Source organism: Macrobrachium rosenbergii, chromosome 19, assembly GCF_040412425.1.
Source record: "Macrobrachium rosenbergii isolate ZJJX-2024 chromosome 19, ASM4041242v1, whole genome shotgun sequence".
Classification (NCBI taxonomy): Eukaryota; Metazoa; Arthropoda; class Malacostraca; order Decapoda; family Palaemonidae; genus Macrobrachium; species Macrobrachium rosenbergii.
In genome coordinates, this window is record NC_089759.1 from 26948607 (window position 1) to 26959494 (window position 10888).

The window sequence follows — 10888 nt, forward strand, 5'->3', positions numbered from 1 at the left end:
AGTGTTCAAGCTCCCTTTAATAAAAAAAAAGGGGGGGAATCCACAATCTCTATAATCATCATTTTAACAAGTTACGTTGTACCTTAGCAACGCCTTATACACCTAATCTTATTTCTTCTGTTTCTCTACAGGTGACAAGGCTGCCTGCAATGTCTACGGGAGATTTAGTAAGTTCTATTTCATACATTTTATAAACGGCGTGGAATTTCTGTTACTGATTCTCGGTCGTTTTTATTCCCGCCGAAGTATTCGCAATGCATCGTGCAATCATTCAAGAGCTAAAAGGCTTGAAATAAGGATATGTGTTCTCATCATCTGCTGTCAGACAACGAGACGAAATGTTTCCTCAGAACTTCTACTCAGAGCTCTTCCGCGAACGGGACTTGTCTGAACGCGAAATTACTTGGTTGTCTTTCCCATCTGCACAAAGCGAGGCAGAACGGAATCTGTCCTCTTTATTCAATTTAGCTCTGTTCACGTTTCCCTCAAGGTAACCGTAATGGGGAGTAGAAAAGACTTTCCGTTAGCGTAATATGCTGGAAATATTTGTGGCGTCGTTTAAACCAGTCTCCTTGTAGTGTACTTAACTACGTTATGTTTCATGTTTGATTTTGCTTCAGGCTAATCTACAAATTTAAAAAATGATGGCCGTGAACTTCGATTCATGGCAATCTTTCGGAGTGTAGTAAGGTCTTTGGACTCCGATAAATACGGAACACTTAATGGTATATCTACGTCAGAACGTTCTGTAAATGTAAATTAACACCTGACATTTACAGTCATTAAATTAGGATCTTCTTCAAAGCGCCCTCTAACTTTATGTTATTGTTGGTCTGCTGATTTAAAAAATACGTTAATGTTAGTTTTCTGAACAAATAATAGAAGATATTTTATTTTTGTCGCTAACGGATTCGAATGACTGCAATTTGGAAAAAAAGTATGGTGATCTAACTTGTAATAAGCGATCGATGGAAACCTCAAGTAGGTGGAAAATAAGGAAAACATATTTACCAGGTATGGCTTTAGTTCTAAACTTTATTAGCGGTGGCAAGGTAACCGATGAATTGCTCTGATGTGGAAATTATCATGATGGCTAAAATAAAACTGATAATTTTGTTTCCTCTTCGATAAAGGTATTTCATTTGTATTTCATGCTCATATCTCGAAAAACCTTTATCAATTCCAACCCATTTTAATGGCGTTCTATTTCAATCATTCGTCTGAGAACTTTTTCTACATGGTAAACTCGCCCTTATTATTCATCAAAACAAAAATTCCTAATTTAATTTTACTTAATCACATTCTCTCCTCCTCTCACCCCACCACAAAAGAAGAGGAAACACAAGGCTACCCCAGGAAGCTTCGCAAAGCCTGCGCAGACATTTTCAAAGAGAAAAATGCAAACTATTTGCATACTGTACGAACTGGTCAAAAGTTCGGACTTCACAAACTTCTTGAATTAGGTTCAATTCAAGTTCATTAGATCCGGGGATTAATTTTCTTGTGCTTCTATTAGGTCTTGTAACTAATCTCGTTGCAACGACAATGAACTCATTCTCCTCCCTCGAGATATTTCAACACTACATTTATTTTGCAATTATACAGTAAAAACTGGCTTTTCCTTTGAGGCAAAAGTTTAATTTACTCAGTCTCAAGTGAATATCAAACGAATTTCGTAGTAAAAAGGGACATTTCTTGATTAAGGAACATTTTACAGACCGTAATATATCATTCATATTCAATACCATTGAACTCACCAATATATTCCAGAAAGTATCACCACTATCTCGCTTTACCTAGCTGTTTCTACGGCCTAAAGCAAAAGAAATTTGTTTATAAAAAATATAACATGAAACACGAAACTTCCAAGGAAGATACACAGCCAAGAAGCAACAACACCAGACAGACGTCCGAATGATTACAACAACTTTAAAACTCTCCACAAAAAGTGCTCTTATCTTTTCAGGAAAAATGTGCAGGAATCCTCATTTCACATAAATGAATTTCCCATCCGACCAACAACTTGGACGTTTTATTGGTGTCCTGTTCATTTCACCGGAAAATTGCTTATCAGATGTGTACTGTTAACTACTTCCCTCTCCCGTATAAACAGACTATAACTGTGTGTCTCTTTGCAATCGGAAAATCCTTAACAACGTTTCATAATCCTCTTTCTTTTTCCTGATGTTATTGATACTTAAACTTGAGAAACATTATAGGTTTTACGAGATTTAATTTAAGGCCTTCGACATTTCCTTTTGCTTAAATTAAGCTCCATTTAGCAACGCCCCCCCTCTCTCCGCATCACAAGCGAGGAAAAAACTCAAGACTAGTCAAGTAAACTTAACATAGTCCTCGAAGACACTTTTTCCAAAGGAAAAGCCTCCAGTATTTGCATATTGTGAGACCCGGCCAAAAGTTGAGTCTTCAAAGCCTTCTTGAATTAGGTTCCTGAAAGAACTCCTCAACAATTAGCGCTGGTAGAAGGCTCGGTAAGTTCATTAGAGTCGGTGCTTCATTTTCTTCTGTGCTTCTCCTTGACTTTGACACTACGCTTCTTGTAATGGCACTTAGTCTTAGTTCTCTCTCTCTCTCTCTCTCTCTCTCTCTCTCTCTCCCGCGAGAAAGAAATTTCAGCGCAACAGTTCGCAAGTTGAATAAATAAAAAGCGCTATGCAACGTGAGTAAAAACTTAATTTCATCACTATAATTATTTTGCAAATGTAATTACAGAAACGAGAATTTTCTGTAAGGTACGAACGTACGAGTATTCACATTTATTTTACCGAATGTAAAATTAAATTCCTGGAGAACGAAAACATTTCCTGATCAATCAACTTTTTTTCTGGAGACCAATGGCCTGTCGTATATTTCAAGTATCACAGAGCATACCAATACACATTATCTCAGAGTATCGCAACTACATTTCGCTTTCACTAACTCCTTCAGCAGCCTCGGGGATGAAGAAGCTTCTTAATAATAAAGACAAAAAACTTCTTAATGATAAAGACAAAAAAAAAATACTTCTTAATAATAGACAAAAAAATTTTACCTTCTAAAAAGGAACATGGCTAAGAAACAAAAAACACCCAACAGGAGTCCGAAAGATCATTGTTCCTTTGAAATTCTCCCCCCCCCCCCCAAAACATTCGGTTTTCGCTCAGAAAAAACACGAAGGAATTCCAATTTTACATAAATGAATTTCCCTTCCAAACTCCATTCCTGTCATACACCCTTCTGTTTGAGAGAAAACACCAACGACTTAGACGCTTTATTGGTGTTCTGTTCATGTCACTGGAAAATTGCTTATCAGATGTCTTGGTGATTATACGTCCCACTCACTTACAAATAAACTATAATAGCTTCTCTTTTGAAATATCTCCTAATTACGCAAGAGCGTCTAAGAGACAGAGCATAATTTTTGTTACTCTCTTTCATGATTCGTGCAGCTTTCTCTATTTTATTATATATATTAGCGGAGTGACTCCTCTAAAAGTCAATTCAGAGAGAGTTGTTATACAATCGATGTTCGTGCCGTTCGTGCGCTTATTTCTTTTAGTTGCAACATTGTGTGGATTCGAAGTGCTGAGAGGCTGACCTTGAAACATTATGATCTCTATGATGCATTCTTGAAGGGATACTCCCTTTGAGGAGGTGCCTGGTTTGAAAGCTAAAGGCCGTTCTCTTGGAAATTATCCTTTTCTGATTTTTACGTATAAACTATGACAAATCTTTAGAGGATCACCGATTAACGATTTATGAAAACGTAACCTTAGTGTATCTTGCTTCGTTATAGACCCAATAAAAGCATGATTGTTGGTGAGGTTGCAAAGTGGGCGAATTTAATGGACAGCAACTTCATACGGTTGGTGATGTTATGGAAAGTCCACAGGTTCGATTAAAGTGATTTATTTTTTTAAACTACTTTCAATTTCATTATTTCTAATTGTACTTTCAATTTCATTATTTCTAACTGTACTTTCAATTTCATTGTTTCTAATTGTATTCGATGAAATTCATACTTTTCTTTCAAAAATAACTATTAAATATAATAAAGGCTCGTAGCAAATCATACATAAACTTCGTTACACCATACCCGCACTCTGGAAATGTTTTCTGCTACAATATTCTTTCAGGTAATTCAGACTGGATGGCATTAAATCTAAATTTCCTGTAGAACTGGGTGAATAATTTCATTTTCATGAATAATGCAAAACTAATCAGCCAGGTTTAAGGTTCCTAGGTACATACGGAACTGGAATATGGATGTTGAATGGGTATGGGAGAAAACTCTTGAAACTTTTTACGAGAATTGATTGCTCAGTATACCTGGAATAAGAAGAGCTGAAAGGCTTAGATATGAGAGGGGTAGAATTGGTACAAAGTTTATTATAGCTAAACGGAAGGATTAGTGTTCTCAGATGCTTCTGTCATGTCGAAAAGGTGGAGGACGAAGAGGCGATGAAAGAAAGTGAACGCTTTGAAATGGCAGGAGAGAAGAGGAGAGGAAGACCTGCAAAATGCGGAATAGATGGAGTAAGGAAGAGCCTTAATACTCACGAAGAGTGAGACTGCATGCCATGCAAGGCAGAAGGGAATGGCGCTGCAAGTGCAGGTAGGTTTGATGGGATGCTGATAAACCTTCTCTGCAGGTGTATAAAACGGCCAAGATTTTATATTTCGGCGCAAGGGCCCCATCCACAATTCAGCGGTTACAGTATGAATTCGACAACGACCACTGTGTTGTTTTACCTCTTGCTGTAACCCGCTGAATTGTGGATGAGGCTCTTGCGCAGAAACCTTCTAAAATCTTGGTAGTTTTATGCACATATTTATGTATATATATATATATATATATATATATATATATATATATATATATATATATATATATATATATATATATATATATATATATATTATCCCGTGTGCAGGTTCAAATCCTGCTAAACCGTAAATATTTGTTCAGTTTATCTTATCTACATCTTAGGCTTTTTAGTGACAAGTGTATCCAAAAAGAGTGAAGAAATTGCGAAGTTGACGGTGCACTGTGGTTATTACAATTACATGCGTATCTGGTGAAAAAACCAGCAGATTAAACACACACACGCACACACACACATACATATATAACTGTAAAACTGAGAGAGGAATCAACCAATATCATATATTAATATCGTAGAAATACAATATTAACGAAAACTGCAGAAGAGGAAAGCTGACAAGGAAGCTGTAAAAATATCGGCTTGCCTGAAGCAGCCTGATGGAAGCAAAGCGTTTATTTACATTATGCATTAAAGCAAATAAAGTATAGCTACACATTTCACAGTTCTGAATTTCTCAATCTATGAGATGCATGTGTACCTCGTGATATGGTTCTTAATAGGATGCTCTTCAGATATTTGCTAGCAAAGTTGGATTGCCTCCTCTAAACACGGTCCAGTTCTACAAACAGTAATTTTGTAAACAATAATTCTGTTAAATGGGAAATATGCAATAGACTGCAGGGCCGTCCAAGTTGTTTAGTCTGAGGGCCACTCTTGAAAAACCAAAAAGCCATGCGGGCCACCTGTGTGTATGTATGTATGTGTGTATATGTATATATGTAAGTATATAAATATATATATATATATATATATATATATATATATATATATATATATATATATATATATATATATATATATATATATATATATATATATATATATATATATATATATAGTATATTACTCAGAATTTAGGAATAAGAAAGAGACAAGGACTTATTTCAGAGGAATTCCAAGAAATATATTTAAAGAAGGCAAACGTGGGTTTATTTACATGCCAAATCTTAATCCAAACAAAGGTAAATTTAGTGGGAGTGCTGATAATAGCTTGACTTTATTATTTTGGAAAACTCAGGGTGAAAATCAGTGAGAGTATATCTTAATTCGGACTCAACATTTACGTCACTAATTGAGGATCGTAATGTTGACTTTCATAACTTCGTGAATGAAAATGTGCTCTTGAAGAGCCAAGTTGAACCAAACATTGACAATACTTTTGACACATAATCAGAAATGTGTGGGTAATCATGTGAGCAGCATATTTGTGTCCAAAAATCGAATTTCGTATCTTGATGGACATATTTAGTTTTCATCACAATCAATTCTTCTTGAAACAAAGGTACATTGATTTTGCATACAGCTGACAATTTACATGGTGAATGTAAAAATCTAAAACAAAATCCTTACTGATCAAAGTCAGCAAACCTATTGTTAAAGTGAATTTTAACTTCTAAATAAGCATGCAATTCACGAAAATCAATTACTTCATGAGGCTCGAGACGCCTGAATGTTGGAAAGTGATTTAAATCCCCCTCTTGTATTTGCTCAATCCACATATCCATGTGTGTATATGTGGGTGTATAAATGCGGGGGTAGCAGGTGGGGGAAGGTAGGTAGGCGGGTAGAGGGATAGATGTTTGGTTAGGGGGATACGTAGGTAATAAGTGGGTAGGGGATAGCTAGTTAGGTAGGTGGGTAAGGAGATAGGCTTGTGCGAAGGGAAATAGGCAGGTAGGTAGGTAGGCGGTTGGGCGGGTGCATGCAAGCTTGTTTGTATGTTTGAACTCTTACTCTTCATTTCTTACATCTCTCTCTCTCTCTCTCTCTCTCTCTCTCTCTCTCTCTCTATTTTTCCTTATTCGTGTTTCAAATCCATATTTTTTCACTCTCATTGCAGATGCAGTTAACCGACCAAGGAAATGTTCTAGAAAAGCGATCTTAAATGAAGCAAAAGCGGATAGACAACGGTTGGGAGCCGCTGGAAGTTCACTGGCCCTGGAAGCTGGAACCTGGGAATGCAACAGAGAAGCCTGGACTTGTGGCTGAGGACGGAGGACAGGCAGAGGTTAATGGTCGCTGGAAGTTCACTGGCCTTAAAAGATGGAAACTGGGAGCACAACAGAAAAGCCCGGACTTGTGGCCGAGGCCAATGGATGGAGAGCGGTTGGGGGGCCGCTGGAAGTTCATTGGCTGTGGAAGATGGAAGCTGGGAGTGCAAAAGAGAAGCCCAGAATCGTGGCAGAGGCCAGCGGATGGACAGCGGTTGGGGGGCTGCTGGAAGTTCACTGGCCCTGGAAGATGGAAGATGGAAGCTGGGAGCGCAAAATAGAAGCCTGGACTTGTGACCGAGACCGGCGGATGGACAGCGGTTGGGGGACCGCTGGAAATTCACTGGACCTTCCGCTAGTCCTGTGACCATGTATGCTTTTGCAACAGACTAGGTTTCTTTCTGAACACAGAGATTGTGATCACTGTCTAGGTACAAAAAACTACGACGACATGGAAAGCAGTACCTTAGGACTGATAAGCCTTCCAGTTGGTATCTGCTGCGGTGGTATAAATAATACAAGGGCACACACACACACAGAGAGAGAGAGAGAGAGAGAGAGAGAGAGAGAGAGAGAGAGAGAGAGAGAGAGAGAGAGAGAATCTTTTAAAGTGACAAGGGCAATTTGGTGGCGTTAAGCCTTCCCTACCGACAGATCTAAACGTGCATTTTGAATCCTAAAGGCCTGTCCACAATAGGAAAAATTGTATGGAAACAAAGTTGCAAACTGTTCGCAAACAATGTTTCCTGTCCAGACCTCAGTTGTCGTCAGGATGCCTGTTGGTGCAGTAGCCTCTGTATTTTACTTGGCAGTTTTAACGCACTCGAGGAGGGATAAGAGAAAGGAAAAGAGATGGGAAGGAAGCTTTTGGAAAAAGCAGCGCGTCATGCTGACTTGCTTCTGGCGGAACTGAAAATAGATGGAACATATGTACTTGTACATATGTAAATATGAATATTTACATATGTATATGCACATACCGGTGTGTATACACTAGCGGAAACAGGGGGTTGGCACCTGGGCACGTGGCCCTCATGAAAAATAATGACAAAATAATATTATTGAAGATTTTGATAATAATAACATAAATGAAAATATAACAATTAAAAGCTATTATTTAAATAATACATATATATATATATATATATATATATATATATATATATATATATATATATATATATATATATATATATATATATATATATATATATATATATATATACAGTATGTATGTACAATATGAAAATTGGTGGCCCGCATGAAATTTACCTGGATCCGCTAGTGATTACACACTTTGATGTAAAACAAAAACTGTTACAGTTATGCAAGAATCACCGATGAAATATTTATGCGAGTGCCCTACTTGAGTAAATACGCCGACTACTTTTCTCGATTGGATATAAAAATGAACGCTATTTTTGGTAAATAGGTACAGGGCGACCTAATCATTTTTCAAAAACTTTGGTCAAATTGCATTGTTTTAAAAATGTAATGCTGCTTGTATATCATACGGCAATAAGCAAAACATTGGCTACTACTAAATTCCGAGATTGAATACTGACAGTCTGTTCGAAGAGAGAGAGAGAGAGAGAGAGAGAGAGAGAGAGAGAGAGAGAGAGAGAGAGAGAGAGAGAGAGAGAGAGAGAATGTTGACGATTTGATATAAATGAGAAACTGTTGACAATCAGAAATGAGAGAGAGAGAGAGAGAGAGAGAATGTTGACGATTTGATATAAATGAGAAACTGTTGACAATCAGAAATGAGAGAGAGAGAGAGAGAGAGAGAGAGAGAGAGAGAGAGAGAGAGAGAGAGAGAGAGAGAGAGAGAGAGAGAGAGTTGAGTTTGAAATAAATGAGAGAGAGAAAGAGTGAGAGTGAGAGATTGCTGACAATTTGAAACGAGAGAGAGAGAGAGAGAGAGAGAGAGAGAGAGAGAGAGAGAGAGAGAGAGAGAGAGAGAGAGAGAGAGAGAGAGAGAGCGTCTGTCGAATACCCGTAGGTTTTTTCCCCGGGGCATAAATAATTCACAGAGGCCCTTCCGCTATAAACTCCAAGGGCCGGGAAAAGACAAAATATATGCACTGGGGAAACGCTAATATGAGAGAGCTCAGAGCTGTGATGTGGCAAAAGACTGTATAGTAAGGGGTCTGATTTGCAAGAGAAGAGCTAATTTCCTTCCCTACCGGGGGCCCTTAACACTAAGCTGGTTACTGGGAGGGGAATTTAGATGATAACGTTACCGCCTTAGGTTTGGATGACTTTCCTTTAACAGAACAGAACTTAGGCCAAAGGCCAGGCGCTGGGTCCTATATAGGAGGTCATTCACCGCTGAAACGGAAACTGACAGTAAAAAGTATGAAAGGCGTAACAGGAGGAAAATCTCGCAGTTGCATTGTGAATCAGTTGTTAGGAGAGGGTGGAAAGTAAGACGGAAGAGAATATGAACGGAGGTACAATAAAAGGAATGAAAGGTGTTGCAGCTAGGTGCCGAAGGGAAGCGCTCCAAAGAACCTTAAGTAATGCCTACTCTCCTTTAAAATCAAACCCACACTCTAGATTTTGTGTCTGTAAATATCAGTTGGATTAACCTTGACAATTAATAGGGTTCAGCATCCGAACGAAACTGGGTAACAATGTCAAAATAATACCTTACATGTTTGACAAAAATGAACCCACCAAATACTATTCCACTGTAGCTTCTTACTTGCGGTGAATATATAGCGCAAATTTAACTTTCATTCCATATCATCAGTCTGCATTTGTATCCTTAACATATTCGTGAATCCAACTAGAACATGAAAACTGAATCTATAGCAATGACATATAAGATAAATTTTATGCGTATAGATCCAGCCCAGGATATTAGAACGTATAAGCAAAAATTAACAAGGTGAACAAGTCCCTTCTTCAAATAATTACATTAGGTGGCCCAACTTGCCAAAATTTCTTGCTACACAGTCAACGAATAAAAATTTGAAAGCCCTGCCCATAATGATGAACTGCACCTTTATATATATATATATATATATATATATATATATATATATATATATATATATATATATATATATATATATATATATATATATATATATATATATATATATATATATACACACACAGTATATCCAAACACATGTATTATATATGCAAAGTATTTCTGGACATATGCATGTAGATTTTGAACTACTCTACCACTATTATTACATTCTAATAATAATAATAATAATAATAATAATAATAATAATGTACCCATGCGTTATGCAAATGTACAAACAGTAAAAAAAAAAAAGATAACACTTACCGATTCTGGGCCACTCTGTCCTTGAAAAGTACCCCAACGTCACGATGACTAAGTACTTGACTCAGGAACACTGCCGGACACAATAACAACTTGTCAGTAGTTACTACTCATTATATTCCAAATGCGCCTGGTTTAAGTTCGTTACACGTTTCCTGAAATGTTAATCATCACTTGAGAGAAATCCAATGTAACATGAAATAAGAAAATAGACGCGTTTTCTTAATCTACGTTGAAAATACTGTTCACCCAAAATATCCGAAAATGAGCTAAATATCAACTGATAAAGAGAGATTGTGACAGAGACACGTGATAAGCCTTGGGGGCACTGTGAAGTTCACTTTATTAATTTCGATACTAATCGTTAGCAAGCTAAGGAATAAAATCTGGCAACTCCGCACGCTGACAACGCTGTCAGTGAAAGAAGGTCGCTAAACAAGTAAGTGACAAAAAGCACGGATACCGGAAATAATACTTTGCATTAAGTAAAAATATTAAATATCAGCATTTTAGCTGTCCCTTTAGCCTGCACTGATATGTACCCAAATTCTAAACCAACTGCACCAAACTAGCAACCGAATTAATGCAAATGACATTACTATTTTATTCATGGTACTGTCACACTGCTAAAAATAACCCAAGACAACAACAAAATTTAACTTGCTGATAGCCTCGAATGACGTAGCGTTTTAGAACGCACCCAAGGC

At 37.3% G+C, this 10888-nt stretch overlaps 1 long non-coding RNA gene across 2 annotated transcripts in view; it reads right to left on the minus strand.

Moving 5' to 3' along the window:
* The window catches only part of LOC136848770 (uncharacterized), a 202649-nt gene that overhangs the window by 144806 nt on the left and 46955 nt on the right, over positions 1–10888 (minus strand). For both annotated transcript variants that reach the window (XR_010856134.1, XR_010856133.1), the window contains exon 4: positions 10185–10336. This is a non-coding gene — a long non-coding RNA (uncharacterized lncRNA). The remainder of the gene's footprint in view (positions 1–10184; positions 10337–10888) is intronic.